This window comes from Myxocyprinus asiaticus, chromosome 46 (assembly GCF_019703515.2).
Source record: "Myxocyprinus asiaticus isolate MX2 ecotype Aquarium Trade chromosome 46, UBuf_Myxa_2, whole genome shotgun sequence".
In the NCBI taxonomy this organism is placed as follows: Eukaryota; Metazoa; Chordata; class Actinopteri; order Cypriniformes; family Catostomidae; genus Myxocyprinus; species Myxocyprinus asiaticus.
The window spans coordinates 9,929,833-9,944,518 of record NC_059389.1 but is presented as its reverse complement, the minus strand read 5'-3'; the positions used below and the strand labels follow the sequence as shown (position 1 = coordinate 9,944,518).

The 14,686-nt window shown below is 36.7% G+C and overlaps 1 protein-coding gene across 1 annotated transcript in view; it reads left to right on the top strand.

Moving 5' to 3' along the window:
- Positions 1 to 14,686, top strand: part of LOC127435924 (NT-3 growth factor receptor-like) — a 306,013-nt gene that overhangs the window by 93,252 nt on the left and 198,075 nt on the right. The gene's annotated exons all lie outside the window — the stretch shown is intronic.

The following is a 14,686-nucleotide window of genomic DNA, read 5'->3' as shown; positions in this document are numbered from 1 at the left end:
TATGACCCAGTGTGATTACTGAAGCACAAAATGCTGTGATTTAATTGTATAAGTCTGCAGGTGCTACGTGCATCACAGTAAATGAGCACTTTCTTCTGTAATCTACTACAACATGCAGAGCACACGATGCTCATAAAATGTTTTGATCAATCTGTGTTTTCAGCATATGAGCTTCACACATTCACTGTGCAGCGTGCATCATATGCAGACTGTATATTTATTTAATTAAATCACATCCATTTGTGGTTTAATAATCACACTAGGACGTATGGCAATTTTAATTTGATTAACTGTACATTTCTGTGTAAAATGAGTATCGGAACACGCTCAAATGAGCATGAGCATTTGTAAGCAGCTGTCTGTCAGTCAGAAAGCTGTGGGGACCGAATTGAGTTGGTGCTCTTTACTACTGGTACTGTAGAAACAGCGATATTGTTACATCTGTTTTATTTTAGTTACGACTTGATACCGAAGAACCGGTACTTTTGACATAACTAGAGACTAGGGCTGTCTCTATCTCCGTTCTTGTACCCTAGAGAAACACAACATTGCCAGTGAGGTGTAGTACTAAAGGCCGATCCAGGGGGAGCTAATCCATATTTGGACTGATTAAAAGCTCCCTAATGAGTGTAGAAGATTTTTAATTTGTGTTCTACTGTGCCCCCCCATCCTTTTCACCATTCTTGAAGGCCACTGGTAGGACAATAGTGTCACAGGCACCTTCAGGGTTCTGCGGCATCCTGGGAAGAGATTCACAATGTATCATGGAAGTGACTGCTGTGTTGGGCTGTAATGACCTAAGTTGGTGGGTTGGCGATCTCGTGAGAATAGCCTACATCATGTGAGTTCTATATAAAGCTGTTTCCTGTGGGACAGTTCAGTTGTACTCTACTGTGTCTAACGATCAATGTGTTTGACATAGTGTTTGGCTAGATACGAACCCACATAACTGCTGATAGCTGCTAAACTTACATTGCCTTTGAGAACAGAACAACCTTAAAAGTTAGAGACAATTGTTTATACATAGTTTAGATAAATGTTTTGTATAAATCCTCAGATTCTCACAATTGCCCTCTAAGCTCTGGTTCCTGTACTGTATATTTCTGAGAGGAGGTCTTTTTTAATGAAAAATCCATAACAATAAAGTTGACCATGCTTTCAGAAATGGAAAGGCTGTTTACAGATACAATGCATTTCATTAGAAAAATCAAAGCAGCTTAAAGAATTAGTAGAGAGCATAGTGATTTTTCCAGCAAATAGACAATAAACAGTGGAAAATGTCCTCACATGAGCCAGTAGCACAGTGTGTATGGGATCATTTACAGTGAGAACTGGATTTTTACATTTTCTTAAGAAAATATCCTTGGTGCTTGCCTGTGCAAAAGTCACTGACATGATGCTAGTGTGTTCTGGGTAGATTATTTACTGGCCAAAAAAAAAAAAAAAAAAAAAAAAAGCCCACTCCGAAGTCTCTATGATATTCTGGTCCCTAGATATGGCTTGGATCTCTCCTTTAATGTTAATCGATGCAATTTTCCGGCTGTTATTTTTTTTGCCATTTGAAAATCATAAGTTCAATTGTTTTGAAAAGTAATTGCACACTCCTTCTTTAAGAGCCACATGATTTGAAGTATGATTCATGTCCATAGCGTGCAGGACGAGTAAGGGGCCATTCAGACAAAAACATTTTTTTGCACTAAAATATAATATATATAATATATTAATAAAATATAATATATAATATATTAATAAAAACTAAGATGTATCCTGTATATCAGGATTTTTTCCCGATATAAATAGGGCTGCTCGTTGCTCAATTGTGGCGGACGACATGGCATGTTCTAAAATTTTTAACAATTATATTCTACAAAGGTACACACACACTGCTAGCGCTCAGAGACAAAATTCTGCAGTGCCACAGAGCACAACTCGCAAATCATTATCAAAGGACAAAGATTATTTACTTTAGCCATCGTTGGATGATATATTGTGTATATGTGTCTTTCATATAGCCTACACAATGTACTTTCAGTTACAAGTATGTCTTTTAGTGGTTTGACAGCCTGAATGAAAGACCTATTCAAGGGTACATACAGAGAAATTGCATAATAAACATCACCATTTCCAATTGTTCACTTTGTGCAGTTACACCAGTGTCATACACTAACCTGTAAAGTAATCAATGTTACATTGTTCATTCTTGAAGTACAAAAAATGTAATAACTTTGGACTGCCTTCTGCTGCGCCATATCAGCTCGTCCTGTGTGTGTGAAACCCGTGCCTTTCCTGCCTTTAACCCTGCTTAAGTAAATGTTATATCACCCTCTTGTGGTCTCCCAACATTATTACACCACACTATTAAACAGAAGGCCAATTGAGTGAATTGGAAAGCACGCAAATTAGGCTTCTTATTTGAATGTCGGCTAATTTAAATGATCAATGCCTCAAAAATATATAGATTAATTAACATGCTGATCAATAATCGATATATAAATATTTTATGACATTACTAGTATTGACCTTTTGTCCTAAACTACAGACGAAACAAAAAGGGCATAGAGAAATGTATTAATTGAATAGTCTTAAGTCCCAAAAGAACTATTCGTATTGCATTCATCCTCATTTAACTGCATGTAGGCTTTTTATTTATTAATCTTTTTATTTATTTTTATTGCTGAGAAAGGCAGGGTGAATTAGCATTTAAAGCAGGCTTTGTAGTATTTGGGATGGTGCAAAAAGCAATGAATAACTGACAGCTGTAGAAAGCAGACAGGCGTGGAGGATGAGGCATCCGCAGAAACTAGTCTGAACAAAGCAAACGGAGCGATACATTGCTGACAGAGGGGATTTGATTATCTTTGTGTGGGAAGGAGGGCCAGCCTTGCCTTGGAGAAGAAACTCTGACCTTGAAGAAGCGTTTGATGAATGTGTGTCGGTCTAATAGTCGCAGGGAAGCTGGTGAAAAATTCATACAAACTTATTTATTTTTGATGGGACTGTTTGCCATAGGTGGGGGTTTGTTTGTGATTTTTTTTTTTTTTTTTACTCATTTCCAAGCAACTCTAGGCACTGCCCGTAGCTGTATATTAAGAGTGTCCCCTGAGATTTTTGAGCCAAATGGATTTTGAATGTCTTTGATAATTAATTGCATGATTATTTTAGGTAAATTATATTTTATTTAAAACACCTTGGCAGAAATTCACATTGAAATTTGATCAGTACAACTGAGTTGCATCTTGCAAAGATCATTTTATGTAAACTGAAATTCTGTCATCATTTACCCATTTAGCACAAAAGGAGATATTATCATAAAGTTGAAGATGCTCTTTCCCATACAACAAAAATGTATGGTGATCACCCGCTGTCAAGTTCAGCTCCAATTTTGCTTGGTTAAAAAAATAAATAAATAAATAAAAATAAAAATAAAAAATAAAAATTGGTATTCAGTTGGTATTTGGGTCCCCTTGATCCAGTGGCAGTTGATGAGTTGATTTTCCGGTGAGGCAAATATGTAAATCAGTATTGAAAAATCAAACCAATAAAAGATTGCAGTGGATTTGAATATCATGTTTTATTAGCCTATATGTTTCTGCTGGTAATTATGCTCCCGTACACAGATGAACTCCTCTGCCTGATATCTTGAAATAGCCTGATAATAACTACCGATGCGTTATAATATGTCCGATCACCATTTGCCAATACAGTGAACAAGTGAAACAAATCACTCAATGCCATCTACCGACTATGATTAATGCAAAAATTTATAAATGAATGGAGTGCCCCATTCCTTATACTGTAACATATCCAGAAATGACCTATTGCAGTATGTTTAGGAGAACTAAATTTGATCCTGTTGTTCGGTCTTTTACATGTTTTAGATGCTCCAATAACATTTATTTCATTGATATTTTTGCAAGTTCCTCTTCACCTGTCATGTTAGCAAGCTTGATGACACATTAAAGTGATACTGAAAGCTAACTGGCTTGAATTTTTAACTCTGATAATGATTGGTTATGAATGCGGAAGGAGGCAAATTTCATTTTGCCTCCGTTTTTCCTTTTATGACCCCTTTTTTATGGAAGCAGATGACGTTGCATTACATATACATTTTGATTGGGCAGTTTACTAATGACAGGAGGCTTAATGCCATTAGTCTCCTCTAGAATTCATACAGTGATTAAAACTCACAAAAAACAAAACAAAAAAAAAAAAAAATCAATGAAAGGCATCTGAGCTAAGCACATTAGAAGGTAAATTTGTTAAAATATTATAATTTGATCTGATAGATAAAACTTATAATTTCACATAATTTTGAATACATTTTTGAGGAAACTCAGCCTCATTTGCATCCTTTGACGAGCCGCCAAAATATGTAGAGAAAAAAAAATTATATTTCAAGATACAAAAGAAAAATCTAGAAAGAATTGATTTAAATAATCTAGTCATAGTACATTGGGGATTTCCCTGCTTAAACTGCTTGAGCTGAAAGAGCTGTACATGTTTTTGTCATTGTAAAATTTATAAATATGACATGATGATATATTGACTAAATTTAAAGAACGTTTTCGTCAAAAGACAAAAATTATGACTAAAATAATAATGATAAAAAAATAAAAATAAATAAAAAACTGTGAAAACTAACACTGATTATCTTGCCTAGCCATCCTGAAAAAAACTAAACTGGTTGGCTGGTCTTAGTTGGTCTCCCAGCCTGGTCAGCTGACTGGTTTTAAGGGCTGTTCACACTGAACGCACTTTTGTGTCAGTCTGTACTCTTTTTCCATTGTTTTTCTATGTAAATATACACTAGATGGACATCTTGGACATCATTGCTCCACATCTTGCTGTTTTTTTCAGTGTCTTGCGCAGGAGCGGCACATTTTTTAGATGCTACATCAGGTGAAAAAGAATGTCAACTTTTAAAAGCGTGCCACGAGACCCCTTTGTTCTGTTAAGTTACGGTCCCTATTTTCTCAGCAGGGAGGGTATCAAATGAGCTAGGAGTGCTTCTAGTGACCCCTCAAAAAATAGGTCCATACTATCCATGGATAAAAGTGTAAAAAGCATTCAGACAGCTTACTGGGAAAATATCCACATAGCTGAGGCAGAAGGTCTGCTTTTTATGATCTTCAAGGTATATTTGAGGTCAGAAAAAGCATCACACTCTCTCAGAAGAACTCTACGGTGCCAATTACTGTCTTGCAGGTGTCTGATATTAAAGATGTTTTCTCATCAGTTCTGCTGAGCTTCTTCTGGTGACTGTCTAGCAGCCACGGCGTCCCACAGACAACACTCTATTCCTGAGGGAGTGACACCTGTTGTCTGTTGTTTATAGGTAAAAGTGCCTTTCGAATGGTCCGCTGACTGGTTGAGGCTAGCTCAGGGCCTGCTCATGGCCCTCAGTTACCTCTTCATGCATAGTTACCTCAGTGGCGACTGCAGGCTATGAATCTAATTGCCATTTTATGGCCGTTTAGCCTTTGCCTTCCCCATGACTCCTTCGGCGTGTATTATTGATGAGGTGCTGCCATCTCAAAGCAGCTCACCAAATGCTTTCGGCCATTGAGTGCGGAGCTTTCTGTCACCTCATTGTCAGGCTTACACATCGCCACATGTATATGCCAAAAATTACACCATAGCCTTTCATGAAAGTGTTAATGTCATGAATATTGTGGCTAATTAGGTTAGCTGTGCTGCGCTGATACACTCACAGAAAATGAGGTAGAGTAATATGGATTTTTGCTTCATTGTGTCTGTTGAAGGTTTCCCCTTTCTCACTTCAGAAAGATACTCTCGTTTAATTGAGGTGTTAATCAGAGATTTGAAATGTAATTACTGAGGTTTGTGCAATGGGAAATATTCTTTTATATCTTTATTTCATGACTCTGTCTTGTCTGAGGACTTCTACAAAATACTAAATGAATCATTTTCCAAATGAATATGCATTGTGCATATAAAATTGTATTTGTCAACAGCACCTGTTAAAGGCATGTTCACATAAAAATGATAATTCTGTCATCATTTACTCACCCTCATGTTAGTCTCCATTCACATTCATTGCATCTTCTTTGATACAATGAAGGTGAATTGTGACTCAGGCTGTCACTCTTCTTTTTTTTTTTTTTTTCATGGAAGAATAAAAAAAGTCATACTGGTTTGGAACAAGATGAGGGTAAGTAAATGATGATAGAATTTTTATCTGTAGATTAATTATTCAACGTTAAGTTGACGTTTTGAACATTGTTTCAGAAATAGTACTATAATAATATTATAAGTGACCAATTTGGAATGCTCAACATAGTCATCAACTCAACAAATAGCCACACAAATATGACTCTACATGGAAGACTCTACTCACAATCAGTTTGACATTAGTATGTTGCTAAGCTAATGGTAAAATACTCTAATAAGCACAAAAATACATGGCACACACAAATAATAGAACCTCATAAGTGAGCAATTGTGAATGCTCTAAATAGGCAACAACTATCTGTGCCACAGAACTAGTGTTTCACATGGAAGACTCGACTCACAATTGGTTTTGACATTAGCATGTTGCTAAGCTAGTTCTCTAATAAGTATGAAAATACATGACCTATACAAATAAAAATAGGTAAAAGAATACATTTTAAGTACAATACTTTTTTTTATCAATACTTTTGAGTATTAGATGAAATATCGCCTAAGATTTAATTTATTAAATCTCTCACCTCGTCCACCATCATGGATTTTGTTTTCACAGAGCTTATCATAATGGACTCTGAGATCATCTGCTTTGTGACAGTACACAAGAGATGCTGCCTTAGTATTTTGCTAAAACAAGGTATCTTAGGAAGCAGCATATAATTAAGTTTTGGAACATCCTTTGCATGTGGAGCACAGTTATGATGCCTTAAAATGCTGCATACATAGGCAGCTCACTGGGTTTTGGAGTCTTTAATAATGATCTCAGTTGTCATATTTAGGTTGCCCATCATGTTTGATATCTGATTTGATTAATTATTTCTTTATTGCCTCTTCTCCAAATCAAATTTTAGCTTACATTTCTTCACATTGTAACGAGGTATGACCTTTGAAAAGGACACTTCCTGCATGCGGACAGCAGTTTGGGCAGCTGCCCTACCATCCAGTATTTGCCAGTTCAGATGGTTGTAGCCCCTTTTCACTTTATTGTGCCTTGATGTGTTTGTCATTAGCATTGTCTTGAGTCTGACCATCCCACATTAAATCCAAGAAGGATATAAATTACGAACATACAAAAGTGTGTGCTTGGCGATTACAGTGTCTGGTTAGGAGCTAATGAAGCTTTCAGAGGGACTCAATAATTCCTCTTTCTCTATGCTAATGCGGGTGAATGATCCATCTCAATAAGGCCCTTAACCCTCCTTCCCACATCCCACATGTGTTTCACTCTGAACGGATGACACAATAATGACATCATTTGTATGCAAGGGCACACGTTGAAACCCCCTCCACCACATCAAAAGCCGTAACATGCCTCCATAAATGTAGGCGTGCTAATAGACATCTAAACATATATGTGTAAAGTCATTATATGGCTAACAGGAAGTCTTCAAAGGCTCACCTAATTTTCCAATTGCATGTGTCTCGCTATTCTGTGAAAGTCATTATGGTAATTAATTGTCTGTGACAATCTGAAAGGGATTATTTGAGAACTAAACTCCCTCAAGTCAGTAAAATGGTGAATACACATCTTACATTATTGTGCTTTATTTTCAAAATAACGGGGTGTGTGATTATTCTTCTTGCTTTGTAAATCTGCTTTCAACTCTCACTTAAAGGAATATTCCAGGTTCAATACAAGTTAAGCTCAATCAACAGCAATTGAGTCTAAATTAATTGTCGACTTATCCCCTAAAAGAAAAAAAAATCTGAGTTACAGTGAGGCAATTACGATGGAAGTGAAAGGGGCACATTTTTGGAGGGTTTAAAGGCAGAAATATGGACCTTATAATTTTTTAAAAGCACTTACATTAATTCTTCTGTTAAAACTTGTGTATTATTTGAGCTGTAAAGTCACCTCAAATTGATCGGATTGCTTCAGGAGACATGGGTTAAACCACTGGAGTCTTATAGATTATCTTTATGCTGCCTTTATGTCCTTTTTGGAGCTTAAAAATTTAGTCACCATTCACTTGCTTTGTATGGACAAACAGACATCATATTTCCATTAAAATATCTTCATTGTGTTCCGCTAAAGAAAGAAAATTATACGAGTTTGAGACGACATAAGCATAGAATGAGAGAATTATAATTTTTCCTTTAAATCTCATATTGTATTCCTTTAAGGAACAGTTCACCCAAAAATGAAAATCATGTCACCATTTACTAATGTCATTTCATATCCGTGTAACCTTCTTTCTTCTGTGGAACACAAAAGGAGTTGTGGGGATGGGGGCGTGGTCATGTGTCTGTTTGCGGGAGAGAGGGAGTGGTGTGGCTCGTCAAGCTAGTTGGTGTAATTTCTGTGTCCGAATAATAATAATAATAATATTAATAATAATAATAATAATAAGTTTAATTTATATAGTGCCTTTCCAGAGCTCAAGGACACTTTACAATAGTAACACAATAATACACAAACAAAGTCACAAAAACACAGTTCAGATAGCACAGTCATTGAAAGTGAATACATAACACATTAAGATAAATAACACTGAGAAAAAAAAAAAAAAGTTTTAAGTTGAGATTTAAACTCAGGGGGAGTGAATTCCATATATTGGGTGCTACTATGCTGAATGACCTGCCACCCATAGTAGAGAGGCGAGATCTAGGGACAGAAAGGAGTCCGGACCCAGAAGACCTAAGCGAGTGGATCGGGTTGTAGGGGAGAAGCAATTCACTAAGCTAGTGAGGTGCCAGACCATGAAGTGATTTAAATGTAAGCAGGAGTAGTTTATATTTGATGCGAAACAAAACTGGTAACCAGTGAAGTTCAAACAAGAATGGAGTAATATGAGCTGAGCACTTGGTATGTCTAAGAATTCTAGCAGCAGAATTTTGAATATATTGCAACCTAGCAATAGAGTTAGCAGGTAAACCAATGAAGAGGGCATTGCAATAGTCAAGGCGTGAGGATATAAATGCAAGAACCAGTGTTTCGCCATCTTTGAGACTAATAAAGGGACGAAGGCGAGCAATGTGGCGAAGGTGAAAGAAGGCAAGGCAATTTTAGATAAAGATTGTAGCTGAATGTACAACCATATCACAAGAGTCCATATGGCTTTTGAAGCTGTGTGATAGATTGTGTGAGGAGGAATAGACTAAAAATTTAGGCCACGTTGACACTTATCCACTTAGTATGTTTCCTAATGTCATGTCAAGTGTTTTCAGTGGAGGAAAATGCAGTTCTAGTGTGGATGAACTATGAAAATGTAGCACAATTAATGCATTAATGCGTGTAGATGTGGCTTTGCACTATTATTCTCTAAAAATTTTGCCCACTCACATAGCTTTAAAATCTAATTTGCATTCAAGTACATTCAAATATGGTGCTTTTGACGTCAGTGACGACTGGCCGTGAGACACATGAAAACCAATGTCATATGATGTTTTGATGTATTGATCACTTTTATGATTATTTTCTGCTTTTTGTTATTTTTGGAATACCCAGTAGCAGGTAGCTATGATTTTGAACATGGTTGGGGCTTTCTAGCTTATCTAAACTAGTCATTTGCTGGTCCAAGCTAGCTGGTAGACCATCTTGGACCAGCAACAAACCAATTATTGGTTTTTGGAACATGGTGGCTGATCAGCCAGCTAATGACCATCTTAAACCAGCTAGAAATCAGCTGCCATGTTCCAAAATACAGCTACCAGCTTTTTCAGTGTCCCAATGGTCTCTCTCAACTTCTCCTGAATGTCATTAAAAGCCCATAAAAAGTGCTTTGTTTGACAGTCAAACTGGCTAACTGCTTTGTGAATACAAAATATTCTGAATCTTCTTGTTATGATATCTCCCATCATCAAGTATTTCTTGATTCAATTCCCCATAGCTGTCAAAGTCCTTAAGAGTACATTTTCAATTACATATTTGTTATTGTGTGTGGTTCAAACCGGATTCAAGCCATGATGGACAGCTCTCGTGGTCCCTGGGTTATTTAGCTGTCCTGATCTTCAGGACCCCTTTTCTTTAAAGCATACTGTCCAGATGAACTCTTCTATTGTGTGCTAAGAATAATAATGCCCTTAACTAAAAAGCAAAACCGTTTGTGTCTCGGTGGAGGCCACCTGAATAATCTCATTATCAATTTAATGAGGTGATTAGAATGCAGAGGGCAAGCGGAGCACGAGTGGGTGCGAGAAACTTTTTTTGAGGAACGGAAGGTTATTTGGTTTGTCAATTTATATGTTTCTGTGGTCCCATGTCTGGATGTTCTCATTGACTGGTTAGCTGCTTCCCTGTCTCCATTCTGTGGCACAGGAAATGGGGAGAACAGAAAGTGTGAGGATTCACAGGCTGATGTTGCTATAGCAACAGGACAGAGCAGATAATGCTTTTTTTAATGCTGGAGTTTCCCTATGAGGCACACAAGGGACCAACTAAGCAGATTCAGATTAGCCACATTAGCATATTCAAGTGACTGTCTTCAAAATAGGCAACACGTGGGTGTTTGTATTTTGCTCTGTTCTTTTCAAGAGCTTTCTAAGAAGCACACCTTGTATTTCAGTGGCACTTACATTTTTTATGCCAAGTGGTCCTTTTAAATTCAGCCTTTTCCTATTGTAACCAAATGAGCTACCGGAACATGAATACTAGGAGTACTTGCACAGACTTGCACACAGATTTAAAAGGGTATGCCACTAAAAAGTTGACATATTTGAAGACTCATGGCATCTGTTAGATACAGATACAAAATATTAGTTAAAGGTGAAATGTGTACTTTTTATCAGTATTTAAATATTTTCTTCTATCCCAGCTTAGTATGCAGAGACAATTATAAGGCTACATCCACTTTAACCGTATACATTCAAAACTGTGTTTTTGTTTTCAAAATGCTCTCTGTCCACACTGCCATTTACAAGTGCTTTAGAAAAATTACTCATCCTCACTGAAACGTATGAAAACTCATAAATCCCCTTTCTGCGCATGCGAAAAATTGCAGTTCCATGTATGGTCTGAAACGCAGTTGTCCTCGTGTTCCTTCACTGGACAGCAATTTCAAATAAACTTCCCATCACCTTTGAAGGCATGCAATGTGATGGTTGTACAATGTAACATTTATTTTTAACAACACTATCAAAGTGGATAGCAGGCACAACAATGCCGCTAAAACACAAGCCACCAACTTGACTGTTTTGGTTTGAATGGATCACATGACTGCATCACATGACAACAAATACTTCATTGTTTTCAGATATCTCCAAAACTACAATGCAAAGACGGCGTTTTCACATTTATCAACTTGGGAGAGCATTTTCGAAAAGCGTAGTTTTCGCTGGAGAAAAAACCTCAGTGTGGGTGGAAGGCCAAAACGTAGAGAAAAAGATGTGTTTTCAAACTAAAATGTATTTGTGTGGATGTGGCCTAAGTAAGCCATTCATATGTTGATCACCCCGAAGAGTCTAGTGCTTTATTTTGGATTTCCAACATGTCAACTTCTAGCTCAACCAATGGGGTAGGACCAGGAAAGTGCGCAGGGGGGTGGCTTGGTGGCCCAAGCCACTGCCCCTTTGCCCTCCTGGGCTGAGGTGCCCCTCTGGAGAAAATAATTTAATTTGTAAATATTCATTTTGCAGACGCTTTTTATTCAGAGCGTCAAAGCAATTAATACACGATGGATAGTAAAACACTCTCCGCATATTTTAAAAAAAAATGTGTGTTTATCTAAACATCTGCTGGATTACCGTCTTCGGCTTTTGAATCGCGTCTCTTGTTTTGCAGGCAGCGGATCAGACGCGACAGTGGGAGGGGCGCTTGACACTTGAGCTGGTCCAAATGCGGCAGAAATGTGCATTAATTAGTACTGACATTGCTTGAGAAGGTCCAAATGCATTAAAAACTTGCATTTGTTAATAAGGTGAATGATCAGAGGCCAGAGCTATGTAAGTCTCTAAAAATGAATGCTCTTATTCTCTTGTTTTTTGTTATTTAAACATAATAACACTTAAGTAGCCTTGGAATTTAACTGCATAATGTTAAATAACACCAGGTCTGCATATCAGGCATCACAGTATGCTGTGCATATTGTATATGTTCAAAGTGTGTGCTGCACACTGTTTATAGTATCACACCTTTACAAAAAAGAAGACAGAAAGTGAAAGAGTGAAGGGAGGCTGCTAAAGGGAGTGTTTCAAGCAAGCAGGTGAATTATAATGAAAATAAATAGCAAAAGATCTTTCACACTATGTCTACAGGAAAGTCATTTTTCCTCAAAATAATTTGCCATGGGAGGAAGTAATGTATAACTTTGTGTTTGAAAGTAAAGCATATTTTAAGTTAAACTAATCTTAAAATGAGTATACAGAATAAGAAAATAAGTACAGATATTTACACAGGGTTGGGGAGTAACGGAATACATGTAACAGGATTACATATATAAAATACAAAATATAAGTAACTGTATTCCACTACAGTTACAATTTAAATCATTGGTAATTAGAATACAGTTACATTCAAAAAGTATTTTGATTAATGAAGATATTACTTTGCATTTTATTGTAATTTGTTACATTTAATATTTAGTCCTTTCAGATGGAAAAATGTATACATATAAATGATGCGATTCAAAGTGCATTTGAATAGAGAAGTAAGTTTGAAGTAAGTTTGGAGCAGAAGAAATAGAAATAAAGCTTGTGTAAATTGTCAGCTTTATGCTAAGCTACAATGCTACCAGACACGATCATATTTTTTATCAAGAAATTTCATGTTATATCATAATTTCTTTTTTTCTAGTAAGACCTTTGATATTAGGGCAAAAATCTTATTCTTGATAATAATTTTTGTATTGTTTTCCTGTAAAAATATCGAAATATCAATTAGATTTATCTTGTTTTAGAAACAACACTGCATAAGATATTTAGGTTTTTCAGAGAATGTATTTTTAACATGTGTATTTTGTCTTACTGTACTGGCAGAGTTTTTATAGTCAAAACAAGTGAAAAATCTAAAAGTGCTGAAGAAGTAATCCAAAGTATCTAGAATACGTTACTGACCTTGAGTAATCTAACGGAATACATTACAAATTACATTTTACAGCATGTATTCTGTAATCTGTAGTGGAATACATTTCAAAAGTAACCCTCCCAACCCTGTATATACATTATTCTTTATGAGTTATATATTTATCATAATAATATATACTGTATGTAGACAATGCTATTCTATATGACAGTAAGTGAAAAGCGTAAATCTGGATGATGCCCTTTTTCTCTCAGTTTGAGCCACTGCCCCTCAAAATGTCTGTACACGGCCCTGGGTTGGACGATCTGTTTATTCAACCAATAGAAAACAGGGATTGTGTGCCACTAGAATCACCAAACCAAATTTCAGAAATAGTCACTGTTTTCAGACAGATTCTAGAAAACTCGTCTTCTATTGGTTGTAAAAACAGATATTCCCGCTCCAAACTCACATCACTGATCGAGCCAGTGTTGCGATTGTCAGGCTGCTACGAATCTACACATTTTGGCTAATAGGGTACAACCTTATTCTCTTGTACATGTAGCAGTTAGCTGTCAGAACTTGGGGAAAATTCAGGTAAGGGAGGAACCTGTCAGGGACGAGCAGGCAGTATGCTCGGTCCCCTGCGGTGGCACTAGACGAACATAAGTATGCATCTCGAAGAATTGGTTATTTGTCAGCCAATCCTGATAGGATCTAAGTTGGCCAGAGGTGGGGTATTAGGTGATCTGAAATATTCAATAAATACTGATAATCAAGGCCTGTTAGTGAGGCCTGGGTTTTTGTTTCAGCCCCAGGGGGAGCATTGCTTGCTGTTGTCCCACAAGTCGGTGTGTATTTGTATACACATCAATATGCAATAGCAAAGATAGTTCACTCAAAACTGAAAATTCTGTCAAAATTTACTCACCATAATGTTGTTCCTAATCTGTATGACTTTCTTTCTTCTGTGTGAAACAAAAGATGTTACTCAGAACCACAGCATCAACTAAAATCGAAATTTTGCCTAACATTTCCTTTTGTGTTTTAATGTGAATTTTGGGTTAACTGTCCCTTGGAAAAGACCTTAAATATCATCGTACTTGAAGGATTTTGCATTTGCTTGTAAAAAGCTGCATCTTGACGCTTATTACCTTTTATTTCCCTACCGTACGATTGTATTATTTACCAGTTCTATCCCTATGGACTTCACACAAACATAATTTAGAGATCTCTTACTTCTGTTTTAGAATACTGCCTCCATTTCAAACCTCCTTCTGTACATCTGCAAGCTCTGTTTGGAAAACATGCCTTTTCTGCTTCACAGTCATTTGCCATTGTATTGAGTTTAGTGGCTTTTAAGCCCCTGTTCTTCTTCGTCTCGATTTAATTTGTTGTCTTGAAATGACCAAGTCTCCGTTTATTGGATTGATGGAGCTGCATATTCCCTTAACTTTCAGCTGGTCGCCACACAGTCGTTGTTTTACTCTCCTGTGTTTTCTTTATTACCTTGTCACTAATAGTCAGTGTTAAAAAATGTAACTCACTCACTCTCTCTTTCCT